Source organism: Octopus sinensis, linkage group LG16, assembly GCF_006345805.1.
Source record: "Octopus sinensis linkage group LG16, ASM634580v1, whole genome shotgun sequence".
In the NCBI taxonomy this organism is placed as follows: Eukaryota; Metazoa; Mollusca; class Cephalopoda; order Octopoda; family Octopodidae; genus Octopus; species Octopus sinensis.
The window spans coordinates 23,843,837-23,870,195 of record NC_043012.1 but is presented as its reverse complement, the minus strand read 5'-3'; the positions used below and the strand labels follow the sequence as shown (position 1 = coordinate 23,870,195).

Sequence of the window (26,359 nt, the reverse complement as noted above, 5' to 3'; positions counted from 1 at the left end):
CTGGTGCTTTTTACATGATACCAGCTCAGGTGCATTTTACGTAGTGCCAGCATTGGTACTTTTTACGTGGCACCAGCACCCCATGTAACCAGCCCTCAGATCTGTGATCAAAATGTTCCAGTTGTGACTGTCCTGTCTGTTCTTCAGGCACATTTCCTAATATATCCTTCCTTTTTGTTTTTTTGAATGTTTTTTGACAGATAACAGAGTGTGATTTTAAGGAGACTTGTGTGCTATTTCTAGCAGATTGACTGACTACAATGAGGCTTCACATCTGTATGTGTATATGCAGAAGCTTGGAATAGAATTCATGGATATTATTAAATTATATTTTGTGCAGGTTTTCATTGCTTTTCCTTCTTCGCTGCACCCCACAAACAGACTCTACAAGTTCCACAAAAATAAATCTTTGGAAATCAAGGTTCTGTCTGAACCAATTATTAGGTTGTCCCAAAAGTTCGTAAACACTTGTGAAAATTGAATTTTTACTCGCCAAGTACTAACAAAAACAAAAAATATTTTTCCTCAAAATAAAGACCATTATTTTCCAAGACTTTCTACGAACTTTTGGGGCAACCTTATAAAAGGAAGAGAGCTTTTCTATTGGTGCCATCATTGACACTGCCACAACCACTGCCACCACCACCACCACCACCATCCTCCTACCTACCTCTTCACCACCATCACTAATATTGTAATCACCGTTGTCATAATTTCCTTCACCATTACCATCACAACATTGTACAGCTGCGATCACCACCATCATCATCATCATCATCATCATCACCACCATCTCCTCATTGTCTTCATCATTACCATAGCATCATCATCATCATTAGCTTTCATAAACACCATAGTCAGCATCATCATCATCATCATCATCATCATCATCAGTTAGAAGTGCTATAACCATAATACCAATTAATTAGTGACTTTATTCCAGTGGCCACCTTGTCTTCCCCCTGCCACCCCACCCACCTTATTGAATTTCATTTTTTTTCTTGCGTCCCTTATTTTGCGAGTTCGTGTGCTTGTATGAGTGTATGTGTATATATGATTGTGTTTGTATGATGTATCCCTTATAGTATGAGAAAAGAAGTACTGAGGTTGTCCCAATTTTTCTTGCCAAACATGATCCCCCATCTCTCTCTCTCTCTCTCTCTCTCTCTCTCTCTCGCTCATCCTCACCCCTTCTCTCCTCACTCCCTCTTCCTGCCTCACATTTGCTCTCCTTCTGTCTCATTAGCAGCCTCCCTTTCTTCTCTCAGTCTTTCTCCCTTCACCTTCTCTTCAGGTCAGCCCCCCCCACTCTTACTCTCCTCTCTTTCTCCCTCTCTGTCTTCCCTCTATTTATCACTCATTCACCATCCCTCCATCAGCCTCTTCTTCCTCTCCTTTGCACCCCCTCCTTTTTTTATCTCTCCATCCTCCCTCTCACCTAATCATAGCTAAACCCATCTGTGTTTTATATGTCACAGCTGAATGGCTGTATAATTGCTGTTCTCAGGCTTTTACGGATGAATGCAGATGCGGGTTTTACTGATTACTACTACTACTACTGCTGCTGCTACTGCTGCCATGAAATACCATCTTCAAAGTGTCACCATTTCACTCCTTTGTCCTCAATGTAATTGATACGGGTTACCTATCATTATCTTATACTGGTCACTCCCCAACACCTGTTCAGTGGCCTGGACATAGATGTACGATGAAACTTCTTGACACTTCATAATAGACAGAAATAGCCAAGATTTCAATGGAAAGAGAATGCAACTGATTTTCTCTATTCTTAAACGGCTCTTTACTCTCTTTTACTTGTTTCAGTCATTTGACTGTGGCCATGTTTGAGCACCACCTTTAGTCGAGCAAATCGACCCCAGGACTTATTCTTTGTAAGCCTAGTACTTATTCTATCGGTCTCTTTTACTGAGCCGCTAAGTTACGGAGTTACGGGGACATAAACACACCAGCATCGGTTGTCAAGCGATGTTGGGAGGACAAACACAGACACACAAACACACAAACATATACGCACACATGCATACATATATACATATATCCGATGGTCTTTTTTCAGTTTCCACCTGCCAAATCCACTCACAAGGCTTTGGTTGGCCCGAGGCTATAGTAGAAGACATTTGCCCTCAGTGCCACGCAGTGGGACTGAACCCGGAACCATGTGGTTCATAAGCTATATGTATTGTTATCTTTTATACGCTGCATGTGACTGCAGCCATGCTGGGACACCACCTTGAAGAACCCCAGTTCCATTTTCTTTTTTTTAAACCTGGTACTTATTCTTTTGATCTTTTTTGCCTAACCACTAATATAAAGGGACGTAAACAAACCAACAGTGTATGCCAAGCAGTGTTGGGGATGGACGGGGACACACACACATACACACACACATGACAGGCTTTTGTCCATCTACCAAATCCACTCACAAGGCTTTGGTCTTTGTGGGGCTGCACTAGAAGACACTTGCCCAAGATGTCACACAGTGGGGCTGAACCCAGAAATACATGATTGGGAAGTAAACTTCTCACTGTAAAGCTACAACTATCTATTTTTTTTTTTATATCGTTTATCTTGTACATGTTTCCATCATTGGGTTGTGGCCATTCTGGAGCATGGAAAGTTTACTCGAACAACTTGTCTTACTGTTTACCTTTCAAAGTCTGTCAAACACCAAGTTATGGGGATGGCCACAAACCAGTACCAGTTGTCAAGAGAGGGGCATGAACCAACACACACATGTATAGAAGGACACATATATTTTTGTGTGTTAATCAGACTACCATTGATTTCATGCTGAGAGAGATATCTGTCACTGCATGAAACCAATGGTAGTCTGATTAACCCACAAATAAAGTATATATAAAGAGAAATGACAATGGAATAGATGTTTATCTTATGAACTTCATTAGCTTACAGCTGTTTCTGCTTTCAGGTGCAGTGGACTCATAGTTGAGTGCCTGAATCACACTTTATAGCTTCATCAGAGCCTTGAATATGAAGTTCAATTTATTTGGGAATAGAATTACATTTGTGCCTATATAGGGCATGGCATCAGCAACAAGGAAAGTCAATACAGATGTACATAAGAAAAGTATATGTCAAAAATGTGTGTATGTGTATATATATATATAGTTAATCCAAACATGAACAAAGAGAAAACACAACAACGCGAGGACGTGGAAGAAGTATAATGTTATTGGATGCTCAGGAAAGAAGGAAAGAGCTCTTCATTTGAAATATAGAAAAAAGGAAAAGTCCAAGGAAGGGAAGACGGGGAAAGAAAATTGTCAATGATATATATATATAATCAAGAATAAGCAACAAGTATATCCAAGGTAATGTGGTACAATTGTTTCATGCTACTCGGATATACTTGTTGCTTATTCTTGATTATAATCACCCCATGAATTTATATGGATAATACCATACAAAATTCTGGTACCTTTGACTTAAGTACCATATTCATCTGAATCTAAATTTTGCTGAACTTATATATATGTGTGTGTGTGTGTGTGTGTGTATGTGAATTATTCATGCCATAAGAACTTAGAAACTTCAAGAGGCATGAACTAATTCATTTTTAACAAAGGAGTACAAAGTAGAGAAAGCTCTAAAATGGTAGCATGTAAATCTTTGCAGACATAACTAATGTCATCAAGTTAGCCATAGCTGTCAAGAATGGGTGGAAGCGGCATTTGAAAGATTCTTGTCAAAGTCTTTGAGGCACCACTTCTGTAGTGGACACAACTTAGTTTCAGCTGAAATGGACTGGAGCAACATGGGATGAAGTGTTTTGCCCCAAAATACAATGCATCACCAAATCATGGAATCGAACTCTCAACCTTACAGTTGTGAGTCCAATTGTTTCACTGCTAAGCCATGTACCTTCATTAATAAGCTGTACCTGTGCTCAAAGACGGGTCAAGAAACGAAGCACACATTTATTCGGTGCATGGCCTCTGTTGCAATAGAAATGATATGGAAGCTGGTTACCATTAATAAACACAAATAACTATAAAGAATTACATGCATTTTCTGACAAAGATTCTTCCAGTAATTTGGCATCAGAGATGTCTCAACAAGAGCAATTTATTTATTTTTTTCTTTTATCTTTCCATTCCAGTTTTATTTTTCCTTTTTCTTCTTTTTTTTTTTACTATTTTTTTTTTAATCTTTTGAGATACTAATGGATCAAGAATCTTTCTCTTACTGCTGCTCCTTACAACGGTGAACTTTTGGTGGAATAGGCTGAATGGCATCGCCAAATATGCAGCCATGCACGTTACTTTTGATCAGCATACAATTATAACATTTCCTATTTCTGCTGGTAGAATAAATAGATAAAACAAACAAAATGTTTGTGTATATATGTGTATATATATATATGAATGTACAGATGTATATATAAACAAGGTAGTTAGAACTACTTCTGCCTTGCATTTCCAAATTTGCTCTTAGGAAACCTACCATCCCAACCATTTTAGCTTCCTGAACTCACTTGTATTTCATACAATGCCTCATTATTTAATCCATGTAAAAATGAAGGGAAAAAAAAAAAAAGAAACAAACAAATTTAATCAGTCAACTGAAGATGACCCCCCCCCATCACCACCATCACCACAACTGCAACTATCACTCTCATAACTACTACTCCTACTACTACTGTTTATTTATTTAGTTGTTTCTTTGTTTATTTGTTGACCTGGACTCCTACTTAAAATTTAGAAATAGCAACAATGGCTATTAGATTCCAAAACAGTATACGGACTTTTAAATTATGGCAATGTAGATACATAACTTACATGCACACACACACACACACACACACACACATACACACCTTGCATATGCACATATATTCACAAATATATATGTATATATTTGCATATTTATGCGTCTATGCACATGTATATATGAGTGTGTGTGTGTATATATATATATATATATATATATACATGTGTGTATAAAGTTAATCCAAACATGAAAACACAAAGAGAAAACACAACAATGCGAGGACGTGGAACAAGTATAGTATTATTGGACGCTCAGGAAAGAAGGAAAGAAAGAGGGTTTAATGTTTTGAGCGGAGCTCTTCATCAGAAACATAGGAAAAGGAAAGATCCAAAGAAGGGAAGACGGAGGAAAAAAAATCGCCAACAGTACACACGCGGTCACATTTTGAATTACATGTGTGTATATGTACATATATGGAGGCTGTGTGGTATGGGGGTTAAGATGTTGCCCTCAGAATTGCAAGATCGAGGTTTCACTTCCTGGATCAAGCAGTTTGTCATGTTCTTGAGCAATTACTCTCTGATCACTTCGACAATTGATGCGTGGCTCACTGTGCACCTGTTCAAGTAATGTCAATTTGATGGAAGGGTGACCTAATGAGAGTGAGCACAAATATTTGATCATTATAGACAAATCATCTATGCCAGTTGTTTAACAAAAAAATTGCAGAAACCCTCATCTGTCATCAAATGATGGGGGAGTCCTTGTTTGTATAAAAAGGGGCTGCTGCAAAGTTCTTGGCTTTGGATGAAAGAACATACAGGTGGATCAGTTAACTATGATTTTATTCAATATATTCCCCTCTCAGATTCACTCATTTATTGTTTTTCTAAGCCCTGTAAAAGAACTTTGAGGATTGGATCTCCAACTGGGCCTTTTGCAATACCTTGAAAGCCAGGAACTTTTCAGTACCCGTTCATATATATATATATATATATATGTATATATATATATATATGTCCATGCACAACAGATTGTAAGCGCCCTGAGAGAAATGTTGGGCATTAGAAGCATCAGATGCAGCGTGCAGGAGAGATGATTGCATTGGTATGGTCATGTACTACGGATGGATGAGGAGAGATGTGTGTGTATATGTATATATATATATATATACAAATTGAGATAGGGGTTGCAAATGCAACCCTCTATGGGATAACGTATATCCAATATACTGCTAGTGAAGTACCCAACACAGTTAATACATAAATGTCAATGATTGCGATGCAATCAATTCATTTACTGTATTATATGGGCAAAGGTAAAATGATTTACCACAAATTACTAATACAAGATAAGAAAATGGAGAAATACATCTAAATCAAATATCAATTACCAGATAATACTCAATCACATACTTTATTACCACCACACAAGAGACTGTAGGGTTAAATATAAAAAGCAGAACAAATCAGTGTAACTAAAAATAAGGGTTTCTGAGAGATACCACCATGCTGAAATAGCAGTGAAATCTCTGACTCTAAAAATCACGTTGAACCTGAATTTCTAGCTTTGCTTTAAATAAGCTTTGCCGTCATCGGTTGAATATATCAAAGCACATAAATACAAATATATATATGCAGAACAAATGTTATACTTACACATACAAATGTCCATACATACATATATATGCACGTATGTACAAGGCCAGTTAAATTGCCCGCCAAACACCTCATAAGCACGATACAGTCAAAATAAACACCGCAGTGAATATAGTGACGAATTATATAAATTTATAAATAAGGATAATAATCGATATTTAAATATCGATATTATCCTTATTTAAAATATATATATATATATAATATATATATATATATATATATAATAGAAATATTAAAATTACTAAGTCTCTCTAAAAGAGATTACGGCAGCGTTACTGGAAATTAATTGTTATCGCCATATTAATATGGCAGTCTTATAGATATAAGACTAAAAGCTGTCGCTGATTAGCTCCATGAGGCCATCGCCTTAAGATAGCTATTTGACACACAAACTGTGTCCATTATAACCTTCGAACAAACTATCTTAAGGCGATGGCCTCATGGAGCTAACCAGCGACAGCTTTTAGTCTTATATCTATAAGACTGCCATATTAATATGGCGATAACAATTAATATATATATATGACCTTTGCTCAATGATCCCCTCAATTCATAATATGATCTAGATATGTATTTCTATCTTGTTATGAATATTAAAATACACACACAAGCACACACACACACACACACACACACACACACACACACACACACACATTCATGTATGTACACAAAACTGTTGTATAGCATTTACATTCCACCCACTGTGTTTGTTCTTAATCAACTTGCTGGCAGAATCATTTGTCTTTTATCTCAAAATCCACTGGGGTCAAGTTTGCTTTCCATCCCTTTGGGATCAATAAAATAAAGTACCGGTCAAGTCGTGGGGTCAGCGTAATTGAGTTGTCCCAAAATTGCTGGCCTTAAATCCTGCTACTGTCCAATGCCCCATTCAGAAGGAATGTTGTGATCTTGGCCACCTCTTCTCTATGGACACTGAGTGACCAGCCTTATGAATTGTAGGGGTCAAGAAAAAGAGAAAAACAAAGCAAAATCACTGATATCACATGAGTGTAACAATCTTTTATTCTCTTGTTGTGTTTTGGCCATGCTGGAGCACAACTGTGGTCATTACTGTCACATCTGTTACATTCCTCTGTGTTTTCAAACAAATATTTTTAACCAATTCTTTCTCAGTGGAATCTCTCTTTCTTCACCCTCCTTCCATCTGTCCAGCTTTCCACTCCTCTCTCGCCTCCTACTCCTCACGTTTATATTTTAGGAAAACCAAGTTGGGTTATCCGACTGTGAAAATAATTGGTCCAGCAGCATACAAATATGCCAAATTAGCAAAAATCAGGGAGAGAATCAGAGAAAAAAAACAAAAAAAAAACATTCCCCTTATTCTAACCTGGAAATCTGGATGAAAAGCTGTTCTGTGGAGGTGGAGAGTGGAACAAACCAAAAGACAAAAAAAAAAAAAAAAAAAAGGAAGCTATTAGTGATGATGATGATGATGATGATGGTTGTGGTGGTGATTTCTTTTATTGGCTCTGAGATTCCAATACATTAGGGATTGTTACAAAGGTGAAACACAAAATGAAATCAACAAACAAGAAAGAGTTTGGAAGGTGGGGGGGGAGGGGGATTTCCATCAAGTAAAAGAGTGAGATTTAGAAAACAATATACCTTAATAAATAAATAAATAATAATTTAAAACAACAACAACAACAACAACAGCAGCAGCAATAGGATGCTTGTTGTTTTATTTTATGGCTGGAGTCATCACAGAGAAAGCATGAATATGAGATATGTTAATATCATAGCTGGTAGGCATGGTCGTGTGGTCAAGAAGCTTGTTCTGTAGCCAAATGATTACAGGTTCAGTCCCACTTCACAGTACCTCTATGTGTGTGTGTGTGTGTGTGTATTTAACCCTTTAGCATTTAAAGCAGTATCTGGCCCAAATATTCTGCCTGTTTTATGTTGAAATTGGCAAGATGTTGCCTCTCGCACCTCTGCCTTAATGTTGTTATTCTGAAAGTAAACAATCACATCATTGAAATCTCAATGCTACAGGATAATCCAGGATTAATTCGAAACAACGCGAATAAATAAGGATTACATTTGATAGAGTAATCTGATTGCAAAATGGTTTAAATGATGATTTCTCACACATACATACACACAATGGAAAAGTTTCAGTGTCTGTCTACCAACCAAATCCACTCAGAAGGCATTGGTCAGCTTGGGACTATACTAGAAAACAATTGACCAAAATGCCACGCTGCGGGACTGAACCTGAATCCACATGCCAATTCTGTACAAGACATTGTAGATCTTTAGCTGGGCTAAAAAGTCACATTCGATCACAGCACCAGTAACAGTTAAGCAATGACCCAGTGGTTAGGGCAGTGGATTCGCGGTCATATGATCGCGGTTTTGATTCCCAGACCAGGCATTGTGCGTGTTTATTGAGTGAAAACACCTAAAGCTCCATGAGGCTCCAGCAGGGGGTGGTGGCGATCCCTGCTGTACTCTTTCGCCACAACTTTCTCTCACTCTTTCTTCTGTTGGCCTGTTTGCTTAGCCAGTGGGGTGGTGTCATTTGATGGCTAAAACAAGGTGAAGCGCATTGTGACCAGCGATGTACACCCACATCTGATAGCCTGGTCGGTCACGTGATCACGTGATATACACACACACATATATAATGTGTGACATACATTCTGTTTAAAATGATAATCATTAGTGGGGTCTGTGATATGAGGCAAATGTTGCTATTCGTGGCATGCTAAGCAATCAGATAGTGCGGGGTGGGTGGGGGTGCTTAGTTGTTGTTGTTGTTGGTGATGGTGGTGGAAGTGTTGATGGTGATGGTTGTGATGATGGTAGTAGTAATAGTACTATCAGAGATGATGGTGTTGGTGGTGGCTGTGCCAATGGTGGTAGTTCTGGTGATGGTGGTGGTGTTAGTGGAGATAGTTGAAGTGGTAGTGGTGGGAGTTATGACACAAGTAGCAGTGTTGAGATGATAAAGGTCATAGTTATGGTGGTGGTGGTGAGAGTAGTATTATTAGTGATGGTGGTGGTAATGTTTGTGATTTCTTTGTTTTTGTTTGTTGTTTTGTTTTTCCTCATTCAATGAAGATGATAATGACATTGATAATTGCAATAATGTGGGGAAAGGCGGGTATGGGAGGGGGTGATGACACAAGAGTTAGTGGTGGGATGAGAGGCTTGGATTATGATATTGGATTGTAAGGTTTCATGTATAGGACAGTGATAATGGTTATGGTAATTTTGATGAGAATAAGGATAAGGAAAGAATGAAAGGAGCCAAGGTTGACGATGACGGTGATGATGATGATGATGATACCAGTAATGATGATGATGTTGGTGATGTCAATGACAATGATGATGATGATGTTGGTGATGTCAATGCTGATGATGATAATGATCAGGATGATGACAAAATTTGCTGATATTGTTTAGCCCCAGGTCGGCTTCTTGATTTGAAAGACCTATGATCAACACTAGGCCTGACCATTCCTGTCTTTGGTTTCTTCTGGACATTGCTCAAACTGATGTTGTCTTTATTGAACACAAAATGGTGGTGGTGGTGGTGGGGGCTGATTTGGGGAAGGAGGTTTAGACCTGCTATTTCTAGTTAGTCAAGCAACTGCATTGAGACCTCCATTGTTAGCCTGGTAAAGTTTATGATGTGACAAGCGTGGTGGTGGTCATGGTGGGAGTGCTAATGATATTAACGATATTGATGATAATAGTGACAATGACAGGGATAGTTTGATAGCAGTAAGGAAGCTTTTATTGTAGAAACATCAGTGATGGTTGATTGTGAGGAACTGGGTGAGGTGGGGGGTAGGGTGATGCCGGGGGGTGGGGGATATCATTAGAATTGTTTCCAAGATATTGGTATGATGATGATGATGCTAATGATGTTGAAAACTGTGGTGTTTGGAAGCGATGGGGGGAGGGGCAGGAATAACAGTTGGGGGTGGTGAGGGAGATTTCTGAGGATGAGGACGGGAGTAGGAAAAAGGGGCAGAAGAAGATTATAGTGAAGGTGATTATGACGGGAATATGGATTTCAGTAACATCTATATAGAGATGTCTGATCTGTGTGTGTGTGTTTGTATATATCCATCTCCCCCTCTCTCTCTCTATCTATGTATCTCTCTCTTTATATATATATATGTATATATATGTATATATATATATATATATGTATATATATGTATATATATACACATATATACATACATACACACACACATACAGGTACGTACATATACGTTTCCATATATTATATATGTATACACACACCCACACATGCACATATGTATTTATATGTGTGTGTATATATAAATATATATATATATATATATATTTACACACATACATATATATAATATGTTCATGTATGGGTATAAAGTCTGAGAGAAAAACCACAAAACACAACCAGCCATTCTGCCTATCTTTGAAAGGAAGATTGCCAAAATGTCAGGGTTGTCATCAGAATTTTGTGGTTATCACCTCTCTCTCTTTCTCTCTCTCTCTCTCTCTCTCTCTCCAGTTATGGCTTCTGCTGCTATGAGACCACCACCACCACCAATATCAGCAGCAAATCTTAAAAGGGTGGGGAGTACTTGGTGGGTGAGGATACCCTTTCAGGCTCAACCGATGTGTTAATGTCCTGATTGTGTTCTTACTCTTAATTTCCTTTTTTTTTTTTTCCCAATTATTATCATCATCATCATCATCATCATCATCCTCATCATTCTTAGAAATCCTCATTATATTCATTGCCAGCATCATCATTGTTATTAATCTTCTTCTTCTTAACATCATCATCATCATCATCATCATCAATTTCTTATCGTCTTCATCATCATCACTTGAGTTGTAGTAACAGTAGCTGCTATTGATGATGGTGGTGGTGGTGGTGGTGGTGGTGGTACCGGTATTGTTGTGGTTTCAGGATGATGTTATTGCCTCTCTTCCTAGCTGTAGGCTATGAAACAATTTTCAACAAGTTCAATATTTTGAATTTTAATTCTTTAAATCTTTCTATTTTTATTCACTGAATTATTATCATCATCATCATCATCATCATCATAAACATTATTATTATTCATGATTATTATTATTATTATTATTATTATTATTATTATTATTATTATTATTATTCATGATATTATTATTATTATTATATTATTATTATTATTATTATTATTTATTATTATTATTATTATTATTATTATTATTATTATTATTTCTTAGCAGCATTTAACATTTTTTTGTATAATTTCTTTTTATTTCTCCATTTTTTCCCTCCATCCCTCACCCCCTTTCTCTCTCTCTCTCTCTCTCTCTCCTCTCTCTCTCTCTCTCTCTCTCTCTCTCTCTCTCTCTCTCTTTCCTCTTTTTCTTCTTTGTTCTATTTTAACTGTTTCAGTTTTTAATCTGTCAACTTCAGATTATGCTAATTTTTATTTATTTGTTTATTAGTTTTGCATTCTTTGTTTTTTTTTTTAATTTTGGATTTGATTCCTTTGTTGTTTATTTTTGTTTTTTTTTATTGTCTCATTTTTAAATGATGTTTGGTGATGATGCTGCTGCTGATGATGATGATTGAGATCTATTTATATGGTTTCATTAATTTTTTTTGTTGATTTTGCTTTTTATTGACATTATTTTTGATTTCCCACTTATGTATGTATATTTACATATATATATATATACACACATATATATATATATATATATATATATGTATATATATATATATATATGTATGTATATGTATGTATGTATGTATGTATGTATTTGCATATATATTTATTTCAGACATATATATATATATATATTTGTAGACATGCATACATGTATTTGCATATGATTGCAGATGCACATGTGTGTGTGCATGCATCTGTTTCATCTTCATTAGACTATTGTATATCTGCTTTCCATGCTGGTGTGGGTTGAATGGGTTTTTGCTGCTCTCCTAGTTGGGTTGGATAACAATGTCCCCCTACCAAGTTTCATGTTTGGCATGGTTTCTATGGCTGGATGTCCTTCTTAACACCAACTCTTTTACGGAGTCTTCTTCAGGCAATTTGTTGTGACAACAGCACTCGAGATGACTGATGTGAGAGCTTGATTGATAACCGAATGATGGATGCTGGTGTTAATTGATCAGGAAGAAGCTTAAGTAGAATGTATAGACTACATGCAGATCTGTTGAAGTTCTTTAATTATATACCTGAAGATTCTGAGAAATTTAGAGTGAAAGGATAAGTGAGACTATAGTGGAGTCTTGGAGAAGGAGTCAGGTAGATCCGGTAGCTTCTCTTGTTACATTGGAAGCAATGTGATTGGGAGTTGAAGACTTTTGGTTCAAGTGCTTGAGACATGAGTAATAAGTGCAAGATCAACAGTGACATGGTATGAATGATAGTTAAGTGGGTGATAAGATGGATTAGTGATATATACACAAATATACACACATATGTATATGTATCATCCTCAGTATCACTGAATGCCCCTTTTTTCAAGCTGGCATGGGTTGGACAGTTCAACAAGTACAAATGAAGCAGAATGCGGTGCCAAGTTGTGTGTCTGCTTTGGAAGGGTTTCTACAGCTCAATGTCCTTGATACCAACAACTCAACAGAGTGTACTGGGTGCATTTTTTGTGGCCCTGACACTACTGGGGTCACAAAGCTTTCAAGACAAAGTGAAGAAGGGTAAAGGTATAAATCCCCTTGAGTGAATCAGGACCGAAGGTCTGCTTTGGCATGGTTGCTATGAGACGGGTTCTTTGTTTCCCAAGATACTGGAACACTAATGAGGTTGCAATTAACTTGCAAGACAAAATAAGGAATGGAAATAGAAAATGGAAAAGAGTCCTCAATTGGGTGTTTGTGTTGGATAGACAACAAAAGGTGGTGGCTTTATCCCAGGTGTTGAGAGGGACAAACGCAGGTGTCTTGCTGTAGAGATGATACATTGCTATCTTGCATTATGTAAGGGTGGGTGAGTGTAGCTGCAACGAGATAAAGATGGTGGTGATTGGGGTACCAAACCATACTCTTGAGGTAGTACAAGTAGGTGAATATAAAATGGAATACAGACCATGGACCACAAAGGAAGGGAATGTTGGATGGTTAGAGATGAGGCTAGAGTGTCTGTATGTAATACGTCTATTTTACCCACATATCCTATTGTCCTGTATGAAATATTGTTCTTGGTTATCACGTTTCACAGTAATTAAACATGTGAAATGGAGCTGCATCTTACACAAAACCACTTTGTCACTTGAATACCATTTTGTTATGTTTACCACATTCTCTCTGTTTACTATTCTCATATTCTCTATGGCAGAATTAGCAGAACATTGAAAGAAATGTCTAATGCTATATCATTATGTCCCTTTACATTCTGCTTTCTGAGATTTCATCTATCATATGCTACTACCTCTGACATACCATCCTCCATCACCACCACCACCTCTACCTCTGTCATACCATCCACCACCACCTCCACCTCTGTCATACCATCCTCCACCTGTCATACCATCCTCCACCTCTGTCATACCATCCTCCACCAGTCATACCATCCTCCACCTCTGTCATACCATCCACCACCACCTCCACCTCTGTCATACCATCCACCACCACCTCCACCTCTGTCATACCATGCACTACCACCACCACCGCCACCTCTGTCATACCATGCACTACCACCACCACCACCACCTCTACCTCTGTCATACCATCCACTACCATGTCCTCCATCATACCATCTACTACCAAGTCATACTACCTGCCACCACCTCCACCATACCCACTCACCTTACCATGTATCATATCATCTACCACCGCCTCCATCATTCTATCAGGCTGGCATTCCATCTACCACTATAGCCATCATACTGTCAAATATAACCAATATCACTCCAAAACTACTACTACTACTACTACTACTAGTACTACTGCTGCTGCTACTACTACTACTACTTTAACTATTACACTAGCTTGCGGTGCATAATGTACAGATCTCTCCATATATATTTCTTCGCTTATTTCTCTTTTATTTCTCCCTCTTTTTTACCTTGGGAAAGTAGAGAGGTTGCTTATTACAGAACAATAATGGTAACTTCTTCACCCGAGGTCTTTGACAAGCTGAACAGTTACAAATCTAGCGCTGTCCATTGTCTCATTCCTTTGCTTTTCTTTCTCCGCCCCCTCCCCCCTTCCCCCTCCCCGATCGCTATTCGCCTGGCAGCTAAGAAGATAATCACAAACTTCTCTGTCCAAACACTTTATGGTCTTGATTTAAACAAGGTAATTATCAACGCGAATTAAATGACCACTGCAGTCTATGTAACATGAACAGCTGTTTTTAGCCAATGGTCAGCAGATTTTAGTGTGTGAACCCTTCTCTGATTGCTTCATGTGGTTTCGGTTTGGGTTTTCGTTCCCGATAAATAAAGTCTTGAAGAGAAATGAAGAGAGGAAGGAAGCTAGAAATACTTTGTGTCAAAAGTTGGTGACTTCAGTTTTGTGTTGGCATTGGTCTATGTAGTAGTAGTAGTAGTAGTACTGGTGGTGATAGTAGTATTAGTAGTAGTAGTAGTAGTCATTGTTTAGCTCTGGATCAACTCAAAGGAGCAAAGTATATATACGATAGATGAAAGGCATTCCAACCATGACAGTATTACAAAGCTGTCTGTTTACTTCCAGGTTTGACGATGCCATCCACTTGACTGTTTTTGATCCATTCATTTCTGGATGAAAGCCTCAACATACCATTGCTTGTCTACATTGTGCATGCTGACTTGTTGCAGGCTGGTCACGGTAATCCTTTGGTCAAGGAATTAATCCTCGACATTAGCTTCTAAAGGAATTTTAGCTTAAAATACAAACACTTGGAACAGACTTTAGGGCATCTTATCCTACCCTCTATTAATTTTGTCATTCCACTGTTCTGGCCCCTTTTTTTGGTGGTGGTGGTGGTGGTAGTTAAGAAGCTTGCCTCCCAACCATGTAATCTTGAGTTCAGCCCCACTGCACAGTACCTGAGGCAAGTATATTTTACTATAGGCTCAGTTTGACCAAAACCTTGCAAGTGGACTTCATAGATGGAAACTGAAAGAAGCCCATTATGTGTGCGTGTGTGTGTTTATGTTTCAATTTGTGTCTACTAAATCCCCTCACAAGGCTTTGACTGGCCCAAGGCCATAGTATAAGATATTTGCTCAAGATACCATTCTGTGCAATTGAACCCAATACCACATGGTTGGAAAGCAAGTTTCTTGCCTCACAGCCAAAATACCTTAATATATAGAAAATGTTCTTTGATGGAGAAGTAGGCTGTTTATAATTGGAATAGAAAGTTTAATCTAAAGATATTTTATCTTTGTGGCACCATGAAGAGCATGTGTACTTCAATAACTTTTTTTTTTAATTACCGAGTGTGGAGGGTAGTGGGAAACCAAGTCTGACCTTTGTCCACTTTCCATTATTGGTGAGCTTGGTGTCATTAATATTTCATTTAAGTGGTTGCAAGCTAGCACTTTCAGGAAAGACACAAGCTTGCAAAGGATTCCAGATGACCAATGTTCTGGAGAGACTGACATAGAGAATGGCTGGCATAATAGAGCTCCTGTTGTTGGCCCTTGTTGCTGCAGATGTGATTGTTATGGATTATCATAAGGAAGAGGATTCTTTACTTGGTTCTGTACAATAAAACCAAGTAATTGATAGAGTACAGTGATGACAATAATTATCATCATCATCATCACCACCACTGATAATAAAAATAATGTAGTGATGGTGGTGTTGACAATGATGATGATATATTTAACACAGCAGATAAGAACAATATTGAAGTTGTTGTTAGTTCCTTCTCGAGCCATGCTTGGCTCATAAGGGCCGGTTTCCTGGTTTCTTGGCATATAGGTTCCCCCACCTGTACAGGATGCCGGTCCGTTGCAGGTGAGCTGCAAAATGCAGGAGGAAAGAGTGAGAGAAAGTTGTGGTGAAAGGGTCAGCAGAAGTTTCGCCATTAACTTCTGCCGGAGCCGCGTGGAGCTTAAGTGTTTCGCTCATAAACACTCACATCGCCCGGTCTGAGATTCGAACCTGCGATCCCTCGACTGCTTGTCCGTGTCTCTAACCACTAGGCCATGTGCCTCCACACAACAATACTGAAGAAATAGTAGTGGTGGTGGTTATTAACGTATACATATTCTAATATATTCATACTAAGTAATGTGTATTTGCATGTTTTGTGCATAATTCACGCATGTGCATATGAAAGCAGAAATGCAGCAGCAGGAATGGTGACAATGTATGCACTATGGCCCTAAATACAAGTTTTTTTAGCCACAATTACACATGTGTGTGTAGGGCTTGGACAATACACACACACACACACACACATGCACACACACACACACACACACACACACACACACATATTATCCAACCTTTGAAATCATCGTCATTTCACATCCATTTTCCAGGCTGGCTGGGTTGGACAGTTTGACCTGGAGCTGCCCACCTGGAAAGCTACGCCAGGCCCCGGTTTTCTGTTTTAGCATGGTTTCTGTTGAGGGATGCCTTTCCTGATGCCCACCACTTCACAGTGTGGACTGGGTGGTTTTTACATGGCACTGGCACCAGTGCTATTACAAGGCACCAGCATGAGTGCCTTATATGTGGCTCTGGTATAAGGCGGCCAGCTGGCAGAAACGTTAGCACGCCTGGCAAAATGCGTAGCCATATTTCGTCTGCCGTTACGTTTTGAGTTCAAATTCCGCCGAGGTCGACTTTGCCTTTCGTCCTTTCGGGGTTGATAAATTAAGTACCAGTTATGCACTGGGGGTCGATATAATCGACTTGATCCGTTTGTCTGTCCTTGTTTGTCCTCTCTATGTTTAGCCCCTTGTGGGCAATAAAGAAGTAAGAAACGTTAGCATGCTGGGCGAAATGCGTAGCTGTATTTCGTCTGCTGTTACGTTCTGAGTTCAAATTCCGCCGAGGTCGACTTTGCCTTTCATTCTTTCGGGGTCGATTAAATAAGTACCAGTTACGCACTGGGGTCGATATAATCGACTTGATCTGCTTGTCTGTCCTTGTTTGTCCTCTCTGTGTTTAGCCCCTTGTGGGTAGTAAAGAAATAGGTATAGGTTTTTTTGTCTCATGGAACCAGCACAGTTGCTTTTGACGTATCTGTGTGTATTCGGAGTGAGGTAAATGTACGTATACACATGCACATAGCCTTGTAAGTGTTTGCATATGTATCTGCATGTATGAATGTATGTGTTTTAGCATGTTTGTGTGTGGGTGTGCCTGAGTGCACGTGTAGGTGTATATATGTGTATTAACACATTTCATATGTTCTTGCCATATCCGTATGCATGTGTATGTGTTTTGGGACATGTGTATGTGTGTGCTTGTTTTTATGGTTGTGTATTAGCAATGTGTATGTGAGGCTTTGTTTTAGCAAGTGTGAAGTCCACTGTATGTGTGTGCATGTATATGTTGGTGTGTGTGTGTGAGAGATGGATAAAAGTGAGTGATGGTTTGAACATGTTTCAATGCATCTCCCCCACCACCACCACCACCACCACCACCACCACCACCACCACAAAAAAAAAAACAGAAAATTTTTGAAAATAAAATGATACAATAAAAACAGTAAATGCAAAACAGAAATTGGTGATGACCATTAAGAAAGAGTTCCCTAGTCTTGTTGGTACCTTGGACTTTGGCAGTTCCTAATTTGGAGCTCCAAGATTTTGTCCTCAAATGCTGACAGGAAACATATAAGGAAGTTACCGCTTCCGAGATTTGCTAAGGAGGAGGATGAAAAGGAATTCCTTTCCTGTCTTCTCTTAATTAAAATAGCTATTGTACACACACACACACACACACTCTCAAACACAATCCATTCTCATATGTGGATACAAATACACACACACACACATTCAAGCATACACAATACGTTCTCATGCTTACACACAAACTCATGTACACATTCACGAACGCACAATACATTTTCATACGTACATCACAAACACACACACACAATACATACAAATACAAAAAACACAATACATACAAAAATAAAATAATCAAATATATTAAAATAAAACAAACAAAACAAGCAACAAATGAAATTTAAAATAAAATAAAATAAATAAATTAAAACTAAAGAAACAAAAAGCCTCTGGTACATTTTTTTTTCTTCTTTGTTTTGCAATTTGGTTAATCCTTAAAGAACTGATTCTGTGCTTTAATTGTTTTGAATTTCCCCTGAGATCCTCAACTATTTGATCAGAGGTTTGCATTTCTTTTTTTTTTTTTGGTTTTTATTTTCCTCCCCCTCTTTTTGTTTTTTTGATTTTTTTTAGTGGCCAGTTAAGAGACCTGTTCTATTGGTTACAGCTTTAATGGCCAGACACAATTAAAAAAATCTAATGGTGTGTGTGTGTGTGTGTGTGTGTGTATCATGTTTGTAGCTTGTTAGATTTAATTCTACATGGTGTCATTGTCTTTGAGATGTTCTTGGGGTTCATTGGTGATGAGGTTTCTCGTGTTGTTGGCACTACCATTAGAATCGGTTGGTTTTTGGTTTGTTAATAATACTGATGCAAAAGTTGATCTTGTTGAACATTCTGTTACTTTATTATTATTATTATTATTATTATTATTATTATTATTATTATTATTAATTATTATTATTAAGGTAGCAAGCTGGCTGAATCATTAGCACACCAGGCAAAATGCTTAGTGGCATTTCATCTATCTTTACGTTCTGAGTTCAAATTCTGCCAAGGTCAAATTTGCCTTTCTCCCTTTTGGCGTTGACAAATTAACTACCATTTGTGTACTGGGGTTAATCTAATCAATTGCCCCCCCCCCCCAATTTCAGGCCCTGTGTCTATAATAGAAAGGATTATTATTATTATTGTTGTTGTTGTTGTTGTTATTCATGGTGTGCACAAATGTCTTACATCTGTAATCACTGTACTTTTGATACTTGGTCACAACCAGTTTCTTGAAATATCGAGGACCTTTCTTACAATCTTAGCTCTTCCCAATAGAGCAAATTTCTGAATAAATGCAACTCTAGTAGTTGGCCCAATGCTCAAACTGGTTAAGGTCAAGCAAACTGACAAGCAAATCTCTGGTATGGAGCAGAATATTTGCTGTAGCCCATCAGCTGGTGTTCTAGGGGCCCATATTACTGATTTCCTTTGCAAAATAGGGATAGCAGTGGCCCGTTGGAGCAATGAGCCCTGTGAAGTGGAGTGGCTACTGCTGTAAGTGTTGCTGGTCATCCACCACAGCAACCCTATAACAGTCATCATCACAGGGCAGGGCTGTTCAGTGATATGTTGCCCCTTTTGTTCAGTGATATGTTGCCCATCACCCATTCCCTTCCATTTGCTGCTGTTTGTCCCCCTTTTTGCTCTCTCTTTCTCTTTCACTTGTTTCAGTCATTTGACTGCGGCCATGCTGGAGCACCGCCCTTAATCGAGCAACTCGACCCCGGGACTTATTCTTTGTAAGCCCAGTACTTATTCTATCGCTCTCTTTTGCCGAACTGCTAAGTGACGGGGACGTAAACACACCAGCATTGGTTGTCAAGCAATGCTAGGGGGACACACACAGACACACAGACACACACACACACACACATATATATATATACATATATACGACAGGCTTCTTTCAGTTTCCGTCTACCAAATCCACTCACAAGGCATTGGTCGGCCCGGGGCTATAGCAGAAGACATTTGCCCAAGATGCCACGCAGTGGGACTGAACCCGGAACCATGTGGTTGGTTAGCAAGCTACTTAACACACAGCCACTCCTGCGCCTAATTTTTTCCGTTTTCTTTTTTTATCTTCTAAAATCAAGAAATGAAATAAAGTTAACAAAAACAAAAGAAATATATATAATTTTGGATTCCAATCAGAAACTGTACCAGACCTAAGATAATAAGTACTGCAGCTGATATTTTTTCAGCTAAAACCTTCGGAGCAGTGCCCCAGCATGGTCACAGTTCAATGACTGAAACAATTAAATTATCAAAGATAACATATTTGTATGGTTTTTTTTTTTTTGTTTATTTAGCTACGGCGGTACATATTCTAAAATTGGAATGATACAGAGAAGATTAGCATGGCCCCTGCGCAAGGATGGCACGCAAATTTGTGAAATGTTCCATATTTTCTAAATGGCAGTGCCCCAGCATGGCCACAGCTCATGAGCTGAAACTAGATAAAATAAAATAAAATAAATAAATATTGATATTGGAAACATTTCCTGAAAATAATGGGTGTTGATGCCTATTTTGATGGTTTACCATAACTGTCTCCAAGACTTTTGAAATGTTGCAAAAAGCTGATAATGGCAGCCGAGATACTGGTGGCAGGAGAAATCTTCTGGTTGGATGTGTTGCCCTACCAGCCTAAAAGTTAAGTCTACTTATACACAAAGAAAACTTTGGAGGACCAAGAATTTCATGTGGAAAGTAGCAGAATTTGGAGAAATAGGGATGATACTTGAATATTTACACTACACACTACTTCAACTTCTATCCCAGAAAACACAGTAACAACCATTTAAAGGTTTTCTCTGAGTGGAATAATTGCTAATGTGGCCACCGAAGATGTCACTCAATCTTTTGAACAACAGTCTTGCTTGTGGTGTTCTAGCAAGGATGGCTTCCATCTTCATATTCTAGAGATTTCTCATGTCTCTAACCAAGTACAAATACTTTCCAATCATTCTTGGTTGTTTCCCCCCCTTTTTATTTTTAAATCACTTTAATCATGTCACCACATTTCTGTTGAAGAATACTGCCTTCATTTCAATTAATTTTGAAAATAATGAAAAATTCAATAAAATATCTTTGTCATTATTGAGCTGTGTTTGCAACATTAACATGGAGTTTTGATGGAAGATTTTAATTTCGATCGCTTTAAAACAAGAGGTTTGCTTCATAAATCCAGAAGCAATTAAAGGCAGAGTGATATTGAAAGAGTTATTATCTACGATGAGGAAGAGCAGCACCTATGATAATTATCAGGACCTTTGAGATTATTAGGAGTAAAGGAAGAAGCTGTCCCCTAAGTGCAGACCTGGTTTGATTGCTTACAACAAAAAAGGTTCCACTAGGGGCCAGATTGTGGCATTAAACTTGGTGGCACATCAAGTCTGTCATGCAATGACTGAAACACTCTTTTCAGTCAGCTTTAACAGTTTCCATCTACAAAATTTTGTCCACAACATTTTGGTTAACCTAAAGCTGTGGAAGACTGGTTCTGAAACATGGTCCATATGACGCTTGGGGGTTCACACGAGATCCCATTGTTAGAATTTATCTGCAATAATTTGGTTATTCTTCAACAATGCTCAAAGTATTTTCGCAAACTTTTTCCTACAATTCCAAATAATATTCAACTACAAAAGTGTAACGGGATTTTTTTTAAACATCAAATGACTATGAGGGTCCGCCTGAAACAAGAAATAAAAATCAAAGGGGGTCCAGAGGTGAAAAATGGTTGAAGAACAAACACACTTTACTGGAGGTGCTCTAGAGCAGGAATAGAACTCATTACTAAATTTTTGCAAACCAAAGTTCTCAGCCACTCGGTCATGTCTTCGACTTTTGCCTTAATGCTGTCTAACAAAATCAATAATCTTGCAAATTCTGTATTTTTCACTATTCTCTGGTCTCTGTGCTTTTATTACATGGTCAGTTTGCTCAGAAAAAAATCCCACAGGATGTTCCAACAGACATTATCCATACCAGATTCTAGCTAGTGATGGTATCATTTTCATTTACTTTGAATCTAAATTTCCTACTAAATTCCCAGTGTATCTTCCTTTTTTTTTTTTCTTCTCCTATCATGTCAAATCTTGTCTCATTCTCTATTCTTTTTTCCATCATCCTTCGCTATTCACTCGCTTATATTCCTGATAGTTTTGTCTACTTTAACACACATCTGACACTTAACTATCTTACTGGCTTGTGTCTATTTTGGCTTAAATCAGATTTGTTCCAATTGCTTGCTCTTGTGCAGTCACAACCACGGTCCCCCACCTCTCTCTCTCCATCTTTCATTGAAATCCCTCTGTCCTTCTCTTTTTTGTCTTTTGTTTGTCTCACAAACTGATCATATAACACATTTATTTTACAGTTGTCCATCTTCTTTTTTTATTTCCACTGCAACATCATTTCAGCATCTCACATTCACTAGACATCTTCTCAGCTCTTCATACACACTTCTTTCCACATTCTTTACCTAACACACTCCTCCAGCCTTGTTCTACAACTGCCTTCTCTTTTTTGAACAACACATCTGAAGGATTTAAAATATGTTGTGCATATCTTTAGTAATTAGAAATACAGCAAACATTTACATTTAGGGTTGGTACCACATATAAAGGGCCAGTGCTGGTGCCATGTCTAAAGCATTGGTGCTGGTGCTGCATAAAAAGCACCTAGTGGACTCTATAAAGTGGTTGGCATTAGGAAGGGCATCCAACCATAGAAACAATGCCAAAACATATAATTGGTGCAGCTCATTGGCTTGCCATCTCCTGTCAAAGCATTCAATTTATTCCAGCATGGAAAAATGGACATTAAATGATGATGATGATGATGATGATGTAAACACTTGTATTCTGAGGGTGCTTCTCTACTCTGTCTCTGAATGCAGGAGTCTATATCTCTGCAAGCAGTGAAACAGCTTTGGTAGCGTTTTGGCCCCTTGAACCACAACACCAGAGCTACCCAAGGTTACCCACCAATATAGGTGGCAAAACTCCCACACAGCAGCATAAGCTTTGTGACTCTGGGCCAGATATTTCTGTCTTCCTCCATACTTGTTCTTGCTGTACTTGCATCTTTTGTTATGGCTGCTTCCTCAGCGGCTTCTGATAGTTTTCTGTCAGCATCTTTTCTCTCCTTTGCAACTAGTCCTAAGACTAGTTCTGTCTATCGAGTGAACTCTGGTTCCAACACATCCACTACCACCTTATCCCTTTAGGCCTCCCATCATTGTTTTGACAGTGTTAAACCAACTCAGAGTATTTTCTGTCTGATGAAAATAGGAGTTAGAGCATAAGGAAAAATCAAGAGGAACCTTAGATGAGATGTGATTCAGGTGAGCATTTTAGGTTTAAGACACTACTGATGTTCTAAGGTTAATGAGAAAAATTCAAGTTCATAACTGAAACCTTATTAATATACCTGAAAGTTGTTGACTTGAGACATGCCTTTGATAAGCTTCCATGCTCTATAGTCTGGTGGCCCCTAAGGATTTTCTATCTGAGTAGAGAAAAGATTGTATGCTGTTGCCAATGTGTGTGACATTGTATGATAGCAAAATTTGGACATTGAATGTGATTGATGTGCTGAGATTGGACAAATGTAAAGTGAGTATGCCATGCTGGCTGTATGATGTTATTAGGCATTGGCCAAGTGCCCTTTCTGTGTCTCGGTTTTGGTTTGTCAAGACTCTTCAGTTCCCACTGTATGCATACAATGAACTAGGTCCTTGTTTCCATTCTTTTAAGTCATCAATCTACAAATGTCTTTGATGCCCTGTTTTGCCTTCCCTCTTCATACCTCCTCAGACTTTGTTCTTAGGCAGCAACTCATGTCCAAAAGGCAATGACCTTGTGGACTTGATTCTCAACTCCCAGTTTTTTTTTTTTTTTTAGTTCCACAGTGTTTGTTATCCTGTCTTTCTAGCTTATTCTGCCCAATCAACAAAAGATCCCCATTTCAAAAGCGTCTGACTTCTTCTCCATTGCTCTGTACTTTGTCCAAGTTTCTACCCTGTGTAATGTTAACATGAATACATAACAGAACACAATTGAGCTGAGAGGGAAAATAAGGGGACGAAAGGGGAAATATGAGGAAGCAGTTGTATCGATATGGTTATGTGATGCACACACAAGGGAATGGTATTTGGTAAAGGGGTGTTGAGTTATTTAAATAGCAAGAACCTGAGGCTGCGGAATAGATAGGAAGGATTGGTATAAAAGCTGATCTTAATGGGCTGTGTTTTACAATGAAGATCACACAGGCCTGTAACAAGTGGTGAGACGCTCTGTTGGAGAAGACTAATTTAATCCATGCTAGCATGGAAAAAAATGTGTGTGTGTGTATGTGTTTGTATATATATTTAATAATAATGATAACGATGAAGCTGATATATGCATATGTGTTTTTGTACTTATGAATGTATGTACAATTGTGTGTGTGCGTGTATCAATGGTAGATGCTTTCGGTAATGATATAAATTGTATATGTGTATGCACTATATATTTATATATATATATATATGTGTGTGTGCAAATGCAATGAGCTAGACCATTACAGATACACAACTCTACCTCTCTTTGTTTTGGTTAATTTAAGTGATATATCTACACAGTTTTTTTTAAATAAAGATATTATGTATTTGTGTGTGCCTGTATAGTATATATATATATATGCGTGTGTGTCTGTGTGTGTGTACATATGTATATATGAGAAATATATGTATTTATATGTATATACATGTATATATATATATATATATATATATGTGTGTGTTCTGATAACTACATGTTTGTGTGCATGCGCAAATAATTATTTATGACTCTGTAAAAGCATATACATTTGATTGCATTGGTCTGTGTTGATGTGGTAAGAATAATAATTACATACACACAGATACATGCATACATGCATATAAACATATAAACATGTCTACACACACACCACACATATGCATACTCACATATATAAATATATATTCATATATATGTGTGTATTTACATATCTATGTTTGTGTGTGTATTACTCACACATATACATAAAATGGCTGAGTAAGAAATGAAATGATTGATCTAATTTACAAGAAATCAGAAAAAAGTCCAAGACAGAAATGGCCTGGAAGTCATCCAGAGAAGAAACAAAATGAGGAAAAGAGATGTAGAAACAAAATATACATACATACATATATGCATATGTATATGCATATATATGTATATATATATACATACATGCACACACATATATATATATATATGTAATGAATAAAAAAAAAATTCAACAGAAATGAAGTAAAAAAATGGCTGGCAAAAATGAAGCATGATGGGAGAAGAATGAAAATGAAAGAATAATGATGAATAAAATGAAATCAAATGTAACAAAATATAATATAGATCAACAAAACTTGTATTTTATTCCCACACAAAATTTTAAGACACAGTTTCTTATTTTTTAAATTTCCCTTTTTTTTTTACATCTTACTGGATTTTTTTCTGTCTTTTTTTTTTATATTTTTTTGATATAATCTTTTTATAATTTGTTTTCTCTATATATTTGTATTTGATTGTTGATCTTTATTTATTTAGTTATTTCCTGTGGTCTCAATCTATTAATATTACTGTGTTGTTGTTGTTTGTGTTCCTTTCTATTATTCATTTTCTTTATCTATTTATGTTATGTTTGTACCTCCTCCTGAACAAGTAAGATTGATGGCGGAAATAATCTAATGCTCCCTTCTATCGCTCTTACATTTATTAAAACCATTTAGAATTTCAGTGGTGCATGTTTCTCTAAGCTTCCTTGATCTTTGTTCTTCAAAAATGTATCTTGATAAAGTCTGCGAGTAGTGGCACTTCTTTTCAAATTTATTTTCTTTTAAATCACATTTTGAAAACACAAACACACATTTATAAATACATACGCACACATACATGCATGTAGTTAGACAGATGCATTCATACGTATAGATACATGTGCATGTATACACACACCGATATCTGTATATCTATATATGCTCACACAAACACACACATGAACACACACCTGTGAATATGCTTGTACAGATTTATGTAATATATATGTATATTTGCAGAAAAATATAGATATGAAGTAATTTATGTATTGTTTATACG

General features: G+C 37.5%; 1 protein-coding gene and 1 non-coding gene across 2 annotated transcripts in view; both read left to right on the top strand.

Annotated features, from left to right (window-relative positions):
• The window catches only part of LOC118766635, a 728,994-nt gene that overhangs the window by 267,010 nt on the left and 435,625 nt on the right, over window positions 1–26,359 (top strand). The gene's annotated exons all lie outside the window — the stretch shown is intronic.
• Window positions 20,524–20,627, top strand: LOC115220643. Its single transcript, XR_003882571.1, has one exon. It is a non-coding gene; the product is annotated as a U6 spliceosomal RNA (small nuclear RNA).